The sequence below is a fragment of the Mesoplodon mirus genome (genome assembly GCF_964341445.2).
Source record: "Mesoplodon mirus genome assembly, chromosome: 6".
Lineage (NCBI taxonomy): Eukaryota > Metazoa > Chordata > Mammalia > Artiodactyla > Ziphiidae > Mesoplodon > Mesoplodon mirus.
In genome coordinates this window covers 72,871,882-72,884,082 of record NC_138982.1, presented here as the reverse complement: position 1 = coordinate 72,884,082, position 12,201 = coordinate 72,871,882, and the positions used below count along the sequence as shown (strand labels likewise).

Genomic DNA, 12,201 nt, shown 5'->3' with positions numbered 1-12,201 from the left:
AAATGCAATTAACAAAAACACGACTGGCAAAATGTTTTAATAATTGTTGAAGTTGTATATGGGTTCACATTATAATTTTGTGTATGCTTGAAAACAGCTAAATAAATGTTTTAAAATGTGATGAGGAAAAAAAATCAAGTTTTCACAATTAAACATAAAATATTTATTAATGAATTTAGCTGCTAGGATTTTCTAAGTAGAGAAATAACTTGGTGGTTGAACTCAGATTAAATCCAAATCACTTATTATCCAAGTTAATGCTATCATTTAAATTCTCCTCTTTGAGGTGAACCTTGATGGAAGTGAGCAGCTGTATCTGTTGGTGTTGTCTGTTTCCCTTTCTTTGTTAATAGCACCCACTTTTCCTTTGGAAATACTTCTTTCCCATTCCATGTGCCTTTGGTGGCCTGTCAATCACCCCAAGCAAGAAATGGGCACTTGACTTAAGCTGAGAGCAAATCTGACTCCCTTTCAAGGAACACGAACCCTGAGTAGAGCACTGAATGAAAACAGAACTGAGTCATTTCAAAGCACAAGATTTAAGAGACACTCCTGGTTGGCCACCCCAAGATGTTACAATTGTCACAGTTACTCTTCCTGGGGCTGGCAAATTATTCCATTTTCCCCTTGGTTCTCCAAGTTATACAATACTCTTCCAAACACCCTTTTCTCATTGCATCAGCCAGAAACAGCTTCTGTTTCACTGACTAATACATAGGCACAGATGCAACCATTAAAGCACTAGGAACAACTGGCTCTGAGTACCTACCTGATCAAGCAGCCTACCGTTAGGTAAAAGAAACACAGTAAGTCAACTCCAACAATGTTAGGCTTCGGCTTCTTTGGCTAACTTGTTTTTACTAGGAAGAAACCTGATCCCAAAGCTTAACATTGTATGCACAGAGTACTCCAGGTAACTTCAACATAACCAACTTCCACTATTTCCTCCATGCAGAGCCTTTCCTTCTCCCAAAGAAATCAAGGAAGAACTGCACAAAATCAAGCATGGTTTTGGGATTTGATACTGCATAAAGGTGAAGTGTAGGTTGCTGTTACCCATTTCATATGACATACCAAATATACAAGTAATAAAATACTGCTTAAGAGAAAAAAACACGCAAAGTTAAAATGTTTACTTTGAAGCCCAGAACAAAATTTGAGATTTGGTTTCATGCACATTAATAAATTTACCTACCACTGAGCACCATTCAGTTAGGTAATGAAAGCCACAGATTTGAATTCTTGACAGTCACCCTGACCATCTCACACCAGTAATTAGAGGGAGAACAGAAGACAGCCAGTGTATCAAGATAAAATCATCAAGTCTAACCACGCAAGCCAAAACTCCCAGAAAAACCTATTAGAACTTCTTTGGCCACTGACTTTAGGTCACATCAGTAAGCAGATATTCACAGTCACCCCCTGCACCATGCACAGGGCTATATAATGAGGTGAAGCAGAGAACAAGGAGACTTTGACTTAGGTTAAATTTCAAGAGCATGAAACCTTTAAAAAGATAACTTATAAATGGTAGTTTAGAGCTATGGTTCAGAACAGTGTTTGGATCTAGACAGCCTGGGATAGACCTCCATATCTGCCACATATTAGCTGTAGGAGGTTAGGCACATTATTTAATCCCTCTGTGCCTCTATGTCTTTGTCTATAAAATGGCAATAATGTTACCCCTTGAAATGTTGTTGAAGGCTGAATGAGTTAATTCATGTAAAGTACTGAAAATGGTGCCTGGAACAATATAAACATTATAAATGGTAGCTATTATTACACTTTTATTACTGATATTTTAAAAAATAAATGCCAAGACAAAAATACATGAGAGTCCATAGTGAAAAGAGAATACAGTGTGCTGGGATGGGGAGGAGTGTGGTAGTAAAACAGTGTCAACGGAGGCTTGGGGACAGGAAAGAGCAGGGGTATGATCAGAGGATAGGAAAAGATGGTCCTCTGTATACAGTGACCTAAAAGGGGATTAACAGGATATTTGATTCTTTGGGCCAGATAAGACTAGGTGTCGGGGGTTAGGAATGCTGGCCTAAGATTTAAATCCAACAGCAATAAGAGATTCACTCGATATTCCTGAGCAAAAGAGTAGTGGGATAAAAAAACATAATTCAGGAAGATGTCTATTTGGGAAAAGAGAATAAAATGAACTGTTTATACCAGAACAGAAAATTGAATTAACTGTACCATCAGAGATCTAAAGCAAAGACTACAGACCTATAAACGGAAAGGACTGTTTATATATCTGGCATGGTGCCCTCTACTGTATTCACACTGACCCTTCTTTCCCTTTACTTTTCACAGTCCCATTTCTTTTTTCTTTTTTTTTTTTTTTTTTGCAGTACGCGGGCCTCTTCACTGCTGTGGCCCCTCCCGCCGCGGAGCACAGGATCCGGACACGCAGGTTCAACGGCCATGGCTCACGGGCCCAGCCACTCCGCGGCATGTGGGATCTTCCCGGACCGGGACACGAACCCGCGTCCCCTGCATCGGCAGGCGGACTCTCAACCACTGCGCCACCAGGGAAGCCCCACAGTCCCATTTCTTTTCCCTGAAATGGAACTGCTATGGCTACAATATTCTCAGCATTTTAACAGGAAAAGCACAGTGATATAAAAGTTTAATCACTTACTTGAGCTAATAAATACCGCCTATCACTTAGCATCATCCAACGAAACCCAAACATTTTAGAAAGTGGAATCCAACCCCTTAGAGAGGGAGTGTGTTTGAATAATATATTAAATATTCACTAGCTTCACATTTATCCCACCAACTCATCCATGGGCTAAAACTCCAGCATTATCCATTGCCATGAACAAGTATATATGATCAAAATATACTTGGCAGAGCTAAGGTATGAAACAATGTACTGCTTAAAGTGTTTATGTAGTCACTTTATGCTTTCTCCATGATGTTCCCTATCACACACAAAAAAGCCACATAGTCAGTCACCTTGAAAAAATCAAGTCTAGTGAAATCTTGAAAGTCATCTAAACCCATTTCTCCCTTCCTCAAACCAGACAGTCCATTGGAGTTGTACAGCTAACCAGAGAAGGAGCACCCTCCTTCTTCCTAACTCATTCCCACTGGGTAATAATCACCCATGTTAGAAACAAAATATTCTTCCAGTGTCAGCTAAACTACTTAAGGGTCAGCATAATCTCTTCATGTTCTACCTTCAGTTGAGATAGGTAACAGTACCCACTATAAAAGTCATTCACCAGCCATGCCAGATCAGCAGATTCCATAAAATAGGGTGAGAAACAAGGAGACAAAGGCAAAATTCCAGGGGCAGGAAAACAAGGGAAGAGTGCCAGAGGCTTAGGATGATGTAACCTCATCACACACCTCTCCATTGCTGCAAGGTATCTGGGGAAAGTCTGCAAATACAGGTTACAGATTCAGGCAGCAACAAACAATGTCTCTGATATCACATTCTCCCTGTGGTAGCCTTAATATTTTTAGAAAAGAAGTTTATTTGGATACAGTGCAACAATGTTCAAGAATATTAAGGGAGAAATGCCCATCAGCCCATTACATAACACACATACTGTTTTTGTCTACTGTGCTCCAGGCCTCAATATGAATACAAATTTGACATATTGGTTGCAATCACGATATTTCAGCCATTTGGCACCCTGCTTTTTTTCATTTGTATTGTAAACAGCTTTCCATGTTTTTACAGACTTTTTTTTTTTTTTTTTTTTTTTTTGCGGTATGCAGGCCTCTCACTGTTGTGGCCTCTCCCATTGTGGAGCACAGGCTCTGGACGCGCAGGCCCAGCGGCCATGGCTCACGGGCCCAGCCGCTCCGCGGCATGTGGGATCTTCCCAGACCGGGGCACGAACCCGTGTCCCCTGCATCGGCAGGCAGACTCTCAACCACTGTGCCACCAGGGAAGCCCCAGACTCTTAATAATTATTATTTTAATCGCAGCGTAACAGAATAGTATAAATATTTAAAGAGCAGAACAGATGAGTGGAGGACTACATTTCTAACTTTACTACATAATTAGAGTTTTAAAACTCTCAGAGTCTCATCTGTAAAATAAAAGGCATAACAAAGTGGTCTATAAGGTCCTTTAGAATTCATCTCTTTAAAGGGATTAAATCAATCATTTCCGCCACAGTTAGTTTAAAATAAGTAAATTTCCTTACGGTTTAACAGTTCACTAAGTTCCTCGAGCAGAAAATGCTGTCAAGAAATACACTTCCTATTTGAAGCATTGTAGTAGAAAGTATCATTTGGGAGGAGAGATGCCCAACATTGCCACTAAGTCTATATGGCATCCAAGTGAGTTCAAGTCTTTAAGCCAAGGTCGAATCAGAGAAAATCACATTCTGTTAGGAATGCCATACTTGCCACCTGATGACAGCTTTGAGATATAACTTACATACATTAAAATTCAAATGTTTTAAATGTACAGTTCCATGGCTTTGGCATATTTAGAGTTGTGTGATGATCTAATTTTATTTTACTTTCTTTTTAAATTTATTTTTGGGTGTGTTGGGTCTTCGTTGCTGCATGTGGGCTTTCTCTGGTTGTGGTGCACAGGCTTCTTATTGTGGTAGCTTCTCTTGTTGCTGAGCACGGGCTCTAGGTGTGCAGGCTTCAGTAGTTGCAACACATGGGCTTAGTAGCACGTGGGCCCTAGAACACATGGGCTTCAGTAGTTGCGGCATGTGTGCTCAGTAGTTGTGGCTCATGGCTTTAGAGCACAGGCTCAGTAGTTGTGACGCACGGGCTTAGTTACTCCACAGCATGTGGGATCTTCCCGGACCAGGGATCGAACCCATGTCCCCTGAATTGGCAGGCAGATTCTTAACCACTGTGCCACCAGGGAAGTCCCTGATGATCTAATTATAGAAAATTTCCATCACCCAAGAAGAAACCTCATGCCCATTTGCAGTCACTTCCCATTTTCACTCACAGTCCTAGACAACCACCAACCTTTTTTTTTTTTTTTTTTTTTGCGGTACGCAGGCCTCTCACTGTTTTTTGTTTTTGTTTTTGTTTTTTGTTTTTTTGTTTTTTGCAGTATGCGTGGCCTAGCCGCTCCGCGGCATGTGGGATCCTCCCAGACCGGGGCACGAACCCGTGTCCCCTGCATCAGCAGCCGGACTCCCAACCACTGCGCCACCAGGGAATCCCAGCCAACCTATTTTCTGTCTCTACAGATGGGCCTTTTGCAGATATTTCATATAAATGAAAATCATACAATATGCAGCCTTTTGTGTCTGGCTTCTTTCACTCAGCATAATGTTTCTGAGGTTCCTATGATGATTGTGTTCATTTGTTTTGGCTTCTCTTTCACCTTCTTCCCTTACATCACATGAAACTCTTCCACTGTCACTTAGGGTAAAAATGATACAGAATGGGAGACTGGCTGAATAAAATAATATACACATGCACACAAGGCAGTACTATGCAACTATAAAAAATAATAAGATCTCTATGAACTGATACGGAGTTTCCAGGAGATAATAGTAAGTGAAAAAGGCAAAGTGTTAAGTAAGCATATATACATTTATAGTATGCTACTTCTTGTGTAATAAAAAAGGATGGGAATTTTTTAAATATACAAATATTGTTTATCATTACAAAAAGAAATATAAGAAGGATAGCCCAGAAAACAGTGAAGCTGGTTACCTATAAGGGTGGGAGAGAATTGAGTGAAGAGGGTGAGGAAGGGACTGATACCGCTCGTAGGATCCTACATGTTCAAAGTTAAAATTGAATCAGTGAGAATGAGAGGAGTGGAAACAAACACAAAAAGTAAACAAATTCATACACACATAGACACAAGTATTTGTGTATGTATTTGTATGCTTGTGTGTACATATACACAAGCATACAGATCTTGTATTTCCTAGATCTGTTCTCTAAAAGGCCAAGAAGCAAAATCCCCTCCAATAGTAATGAGCACACCTGGTGCCCTGCTCATTCTCTGCTCTAAAGGTCACCTTGAGACAGTTTCTCACATACAGCCTCATGGCCATGCCTGTGCTGAGGCCATACAAAAATATCACTTGCACTCTCTTGTAAACACATCTATTCTGGGACACTGATCAACAAAAACTGTGCGGAGTGGGCAAAAAAAAAACCAAAAAAAACAGATCCTCTGCAAGAGAATCTTTTCAGCCAAAAGGTACATGAAAAATGTGGATTGATTTCTTGCCACCTTCCACAGATCAGAGTAAATCTGTGTGGTTGAAAGGGATTTGTTTCTGAAAACAATTTCATTTCTATATGGAAACAGTACCAAACAATGCAGGTAATGTTTCTGTCAAAGGAAGGAAAGGGAGATTTCCTAAAATCATCAGAGCAGAAGTAAAGGGTATGCTTAAGTCTCAGCATAGACCAAAAACATATTTTGGGACCTGGTACATAGTGAGTCCTGAGACACCTTGTTGATGGGCTGGATGACAGAGTCAGTCCAGATTGAGGGACAGAAGGAGGGGTAGCAAGAAGAGCTCGGGTTTGGGTTCTGCCACTAACTTGCTGTGTGGACTTCGCAAGGTCACTGAGTATTGCTGATTATCCTACTTCCCTCAACCTAAAAGTACATTTTTCTCTAAGTTCTGTGATCTGGCTGATCTGGCTTTCACAAATATTATTTTACCTTTCAATAAGCTGAAAGCCTAGTTCAATCCAAAAGTCTATTAGAATAACTTTAAAGGAAAAAAAAGCTGATTAACCTCTGGATCTCTTACTACAGATATGAATTTTTTAAATGATCTTTATATAAAATATAACTGCTCTCACAGGGAATGGCTTCCACTTGAAATGCTCTTTCATGCCAGTAATAAGGCCTTAAAGTCAAATAATATCAGCTTATAAGTGTGCTTACAAACAGCTGTGGAGAGCTCCACTCTTATTAAGTCATGATTCTTCCCAGTGAAGAGCAAACAATGTGAAGTTCATTGATTTTTTTTTCATTGTCTAAATCACTCCTGTGTAGAAGAGAAGATTATTTGAAAGGCTTTTAGAAATTAATTGATTAGCAGTAACATCCTAGAACTTGTTTGCAAATTCTGTATACACATAGTCACTATGTTTGCAAAGTTGATAAATACATATGGGAGAATTTAGGTCAAAGAAAGGTGAAATGAATTAATCAGTAATTTTTTAAATGTCAGAACCTTTTTTCTATTTTATTACAGCCTTTCACATGATACTTTCTTTTTTAATAAGACCTGTTTTATATTCAACAATTGTTTCTGGTCCATAATTGTTAGCCCTGGGGAACAATTGAAATACAAACAAGAATTCATAACAAGATCATTTTGTTGATTTTATTTTAATGTTATCCCAGGGGAAGGGCTATATGAATTAATTTTAAAATTCTAAATTTAGTTCCATCTACTATGTAAAGAGTTTTCTAAGTCAACATAAGATAAGAAATGACAATGTTGTCACCATTCAACAATATGGTTTGTATACATATATGTATATGTATGTATGTATATATATATACATACGTAGACTATAGATCCTGTTCTCTCATTTATTTAGTGATATGACATTGTACTGAATACTTGGGAGCAAAATTCCCAAGCCGCAGTAAATACTGAACTGTATTTATAAAGACCATTGCCATCCAAAAAGGCTCTTTCATGGTTCTTCACTCTGGCTGCACATTAAAACCACTTGGGCACTTCCTTAAAAGTGTTGATCACAAAGCCCCACCGCATACCAATTAAATCAGCATCTCTCAGGGTACAACTGGACTGGGCATCTATTTTGTTTGTTGATGTGTTTAGTCCTCCCAGGGATTCTACTGGATATCCAGATTGAAGACTACTGACATATATTATGTGACTTATTCCTCTTAATATCTCTGTGTAGTAGGTAGAGATAATTAATTGCATCTCATTATAGAGTCAGAGAAATGAAGAACCTGTCTGAGGTCATAAAGCTAGGAAATGGCAGAGCCAGGTTTGAAATCAGGTGCCCTGAGCCCTGGAGCAACTCTCATTCTGTTCCATGATGTGGACTGCCTGCCTTCAAGTCCTGTCTAGGCTGCTAACTGGCTCATCACTCATAATAAGTCTTTCCAACAGCTTTGCCTCCAATTTTCTCACCTATAAAAACAAGGAATCTGTTTGCTGGTTCCTTAGACCCTTTATAGCAAATACTAAAAATCTATAATATACCAGGTCTAGCTTTTGTAAACTTTATCACAGTGATACTACAACTTCATGGGAATGACAACTCTAATAAGTAGCATGTAAAAATAACAATAAAATAGGGGGCTGGATGCAAAAAAAATAGGGACAATAAGGAATAGGGGTGGGGAATGTGGCATGGATCAGGTGAACTCCAGAGAAGACAGAGTTTGAGCCTGACCCCTGATGAAAATAATAAGAGCACTTGGTGCATTTTTTACATTGTTCTTGTTCTAGGTCTGTGCACATTTTTTCTTCCCACTTAGAGTATGCAAACAGTAGCTGTGATTACTTTAAATGAATTATAAATACTCTGTTTACACAGTAAAAATTAGACCTTGGCATTTCTTCTTAGTAACTAGAAAGCCAGTTTCATTTATTGCTTACTCCTCATCTTAGTTGTTTCCTTGGTGACACTGGACAGGGGGACTTAGTGAGGCTTTACCTTCCCTAAAACCAGTAAAATATTTTCCCTTAGTTCTACAAAAACTGCCATGTCAAAGTAAAAAAGCATCTCTACTGGGCATATTAAGAAGAATTAAAAGTTTACTATACCATGCATTGAAGAACATAGGGGTAAGACAGGAATAAAGACACAGACCTACTAGAGAATGGACTTGAGGATATGGGGAGGGGGAAGGGTAAGCTGTGACAAAGTGAAAGAGCGGCATGGACATATATACAGTACCAAACGTAAAACAGATAGCTAGTGGGAAGCAGCCGCATAGCACAGGGAGATCAGCTCGGTGCTTTGTGACCGCCTGGAGGCGTGGGATAGGGAGGGTGGGTGGGAGACGCAAAAGGGAGGGGATATGGAAACATATGTATATGTATAACTGATTAAATTTGTTATAAAGCAAAAAATTAAAAAAAACAAACAAACAAACAAACAAAAAAAAAGTTTACTATACCATGCATTAATTTCAAAATGCTAGCTTGTTGTTTGACTGATAGTTAGGTCAAAATGGAAGGGTACACAGCTGTTAGGAGATGGAAGTCAAATGTGATCCTTGGACAAATCCAGCTTATCTTAAGGCAGCAACCGGTCCCCAAGCTTGGCTTTCTTTGAGATAACAGACTCCCGGACCACATCTCCAGAAATCCTTGTTGCTTGAGAATCTGTATTTTAAAAGCTCTCCCAGGTAATTCTGAGGCCCATTTAAGTTTGGAAAACAGCTCCAGGCACCATTACTGCTCACGGTACCTGTTTAGCATGTGGTCAGTGGGAGCCAATCAGTTTCCCAGGTGCAGCACTTAATTCAGAGTCACTTAAATGAAAGAAGCAAAGGCTTACTAGCTCGGTTGTATATTAGGATGTTAGCACAAAGTCTCATCCCCTACTGAAAAAAATATGAAATATCCCAGTTAAAGCAAGGGTTAAAAGATATGAAATTCTGACTTTCAAATAATCGTTATTGATTATGTCTCTATAACTTTTTGTCCCCTTGGGAGCTGCTCAGCACCTCACAATTTCAGATCTACTCTAACTTGTAATTACCTGCTAAGTAGGGCAGAGGTGTTTTCTTATTTCGGAGCCGTATGACCAGTCCGCATTTTATCTGATCTCACCTACACCCCAACCAGAGAGATTTCTTTGAAAAGCAAGATACCTCGACAGGAAACTTACACAGTGGGCTACACACAGTAACACAGAGTAAGTGTCTGTTGAGGTTGTTAGTGTCTCATTTATTTCTTAAAGTCACTGTACACACTTTCCACTTACCTCCTGCGTTTTATTTTAATTGCATTTTAAAAGAACGTCTATTTTGTACTCTAACAAATTCATAAACCCCCAGCAGTTTGCAGTTCTTACACTTAAGCCTCTACATCCCTCAGCAACCACATGGAGGAAGAGATCACATTTTCTCTAGAAAACAAAGAGCTTCCCTACCCCCAAGGCTTTGTTGCTTTCAGGCCAACGGTCTCCCAAGGGCTGAAGGAGTCAGAGACCACCTGCTGAGCTGAAGCAGGCCTGACACCTTCCAGCCACAGCCAGTTGGAAACCAAGTTGTACGGCGTTTAAAGCAGGCACCTTATTTCTGCGGCAGGTGGTTTTGTGGGGGGCGGGGGGGAAATCCATGCTAAAAAAAATAATAATAATAGATCTCCCCGTGGTAAGGAAAATGCCTCAGCATATCCCCTCAGGTTTATTTTTCAAAAATCGTTTGTCCCCCCCAACCCTGGTCCTAATATCATAAGCTTTTCCATTTTTGTTTTTTTAATACCACGTAAACATCACTAAGTAACTGAGCATTCACCATAGCTTATTTGTGGCATTTTGATTAGAGTCGTTATCCCAAATCACTGACTACAGATCTTAAAATCATTTTTTTAAGTAGAAAGATCTAAAAATGGGAGAAAGATGAAAAAACCCAAAAACTTCTTTTAAGCAAAATTTGCATATATAATCAGAGCATATGTGCTATAAAGTCTTCTAAATAGTCAGTCCCCCCCCCCATGAAAAGGCCAGCATTAAAACCAAAACTAACTGGTTACAAGACTCCTTGAGTCTCTCTGCATTCAGAAATAATTACACACACTAACACACGCATGAGCATGTGAACACAAACATTCTCACACTTCTTCAGCAGTATAAGGATGCCCACCAAGCAAGAACAAGCAGGGCTGAGAAGTGTCCATGATTACCCTATGACTGGTGGGGTAAACCTTGGGAAGCATACAGGAATTGACAAGGGACAGAAAAAATGTCAGGGAGGGTCAGGAGAGTGTCAGGGATGGATCAAGAAAGAAGAGGAAATATTAAACACAATGGTGGCAGGGATAAGAAGAAGCAACTGGAAGCAAAGCTTTCGATGGTGAAGAAGAGAGTCAGTGAGAAAGAACCAAAAGATAAGAAAGAGCTGTAGCCCAGGAAAAAAGTAGGAGGTAGGCAGAAAGTTGATGAACACCTGACAGCTGTCTTAATGTCAGAAACACAGGACACTGGGAGAGTCATATATGACATCAGTAGTCAATGGAATGCAGGACCTATTTCAGCCACTGTCGTCTACACAATTTTAAGCACATAAGCAACGCTATATGACTCAGTCCGTCCACGTAGAAGCTTTTCCAGAGTAAGGATTCTACGCTTTCTATAACATAGGCAAAGGATAGAAGTCCTAATGGAAAAGGATGATAAACTTAACTACATGTAAAAATATCTACATAAACCATAAACATAATTCAAAATTAGCAAAAGATTAGGAGAAAACATTTGCAAAGAGACATAACAGAAAAAAGGATTAATATCCATGATCTAAAGGGTTCTTGCAAGTCAACCGGCAAAAGGATAAGAAGAGACAATTCACAGAAGAAATGACCAGTAAATAGATAGAAGAAAATGTTTAACCTTACTCATGGTTAAAAGCTTAAAGTAAAAAGTGAAATGATATTTCACCTCATAAGCACAAATTTTAATGTGAAGAAAGCTATTGTGGATGAAGTTGCAGGGCTAATAATAAGATGATAAATTAGGTAACATTATTTGAATCAATTTAGCAATATTTACCTAAATTTAAAATAAACATGCATTTTGACCTTGCAGTCATAGTACCAGGGCTTTATCCTGTACAAATACTGGCATAATAAAGCAAGAAATAGAGGTAATATGGATGATCACTACCACCTTGTTTGTAATTGTCTAAAAACAAACTAGAAACCACCTAAATGTCGATGAGGACTGATTAAATAAATTATGAGTTAATCATAAAATATTATGATGTCATTTAAAATAATACAATAGATCTAAATTTGCCAAAAGAGAAAGCTGTCCAAGATACATTAAGTGAATAAAAAGTTACAAAGCAATATTTAGAGTATGACAATTCTATTTGAGTTTTGTAACATACATAAATATATGTTATATAGTCTTGGAAAATTTCTGGAATTTGTGGAAAAGTAATGGTACTGGTACTTAAAGAGGAAGAGACAAGGATATTTCAATTCCTACCTTAAAGCCTTCTGTACTGCTACAGGATTTTCTTGTCTTTGCCATGAGCCAGTACTGCTTTGAAAA

General features: G+C 39.0%; 1 protein-coding gene across 1 annotated transcript in view; it reads right to left on the bottom strand.

Annotated features, from left to right (window-relative positions):
- The window catches only part of PLCH1 (phospholipase C eta 1), a 237,608-nt gene that overhangs the window by 104,425 nt on the left and 120,982 nt on the right, over positions 1-12,201 (bottom strand). The gene's annotated exons all lie outside the window — the stretch shown is intronic.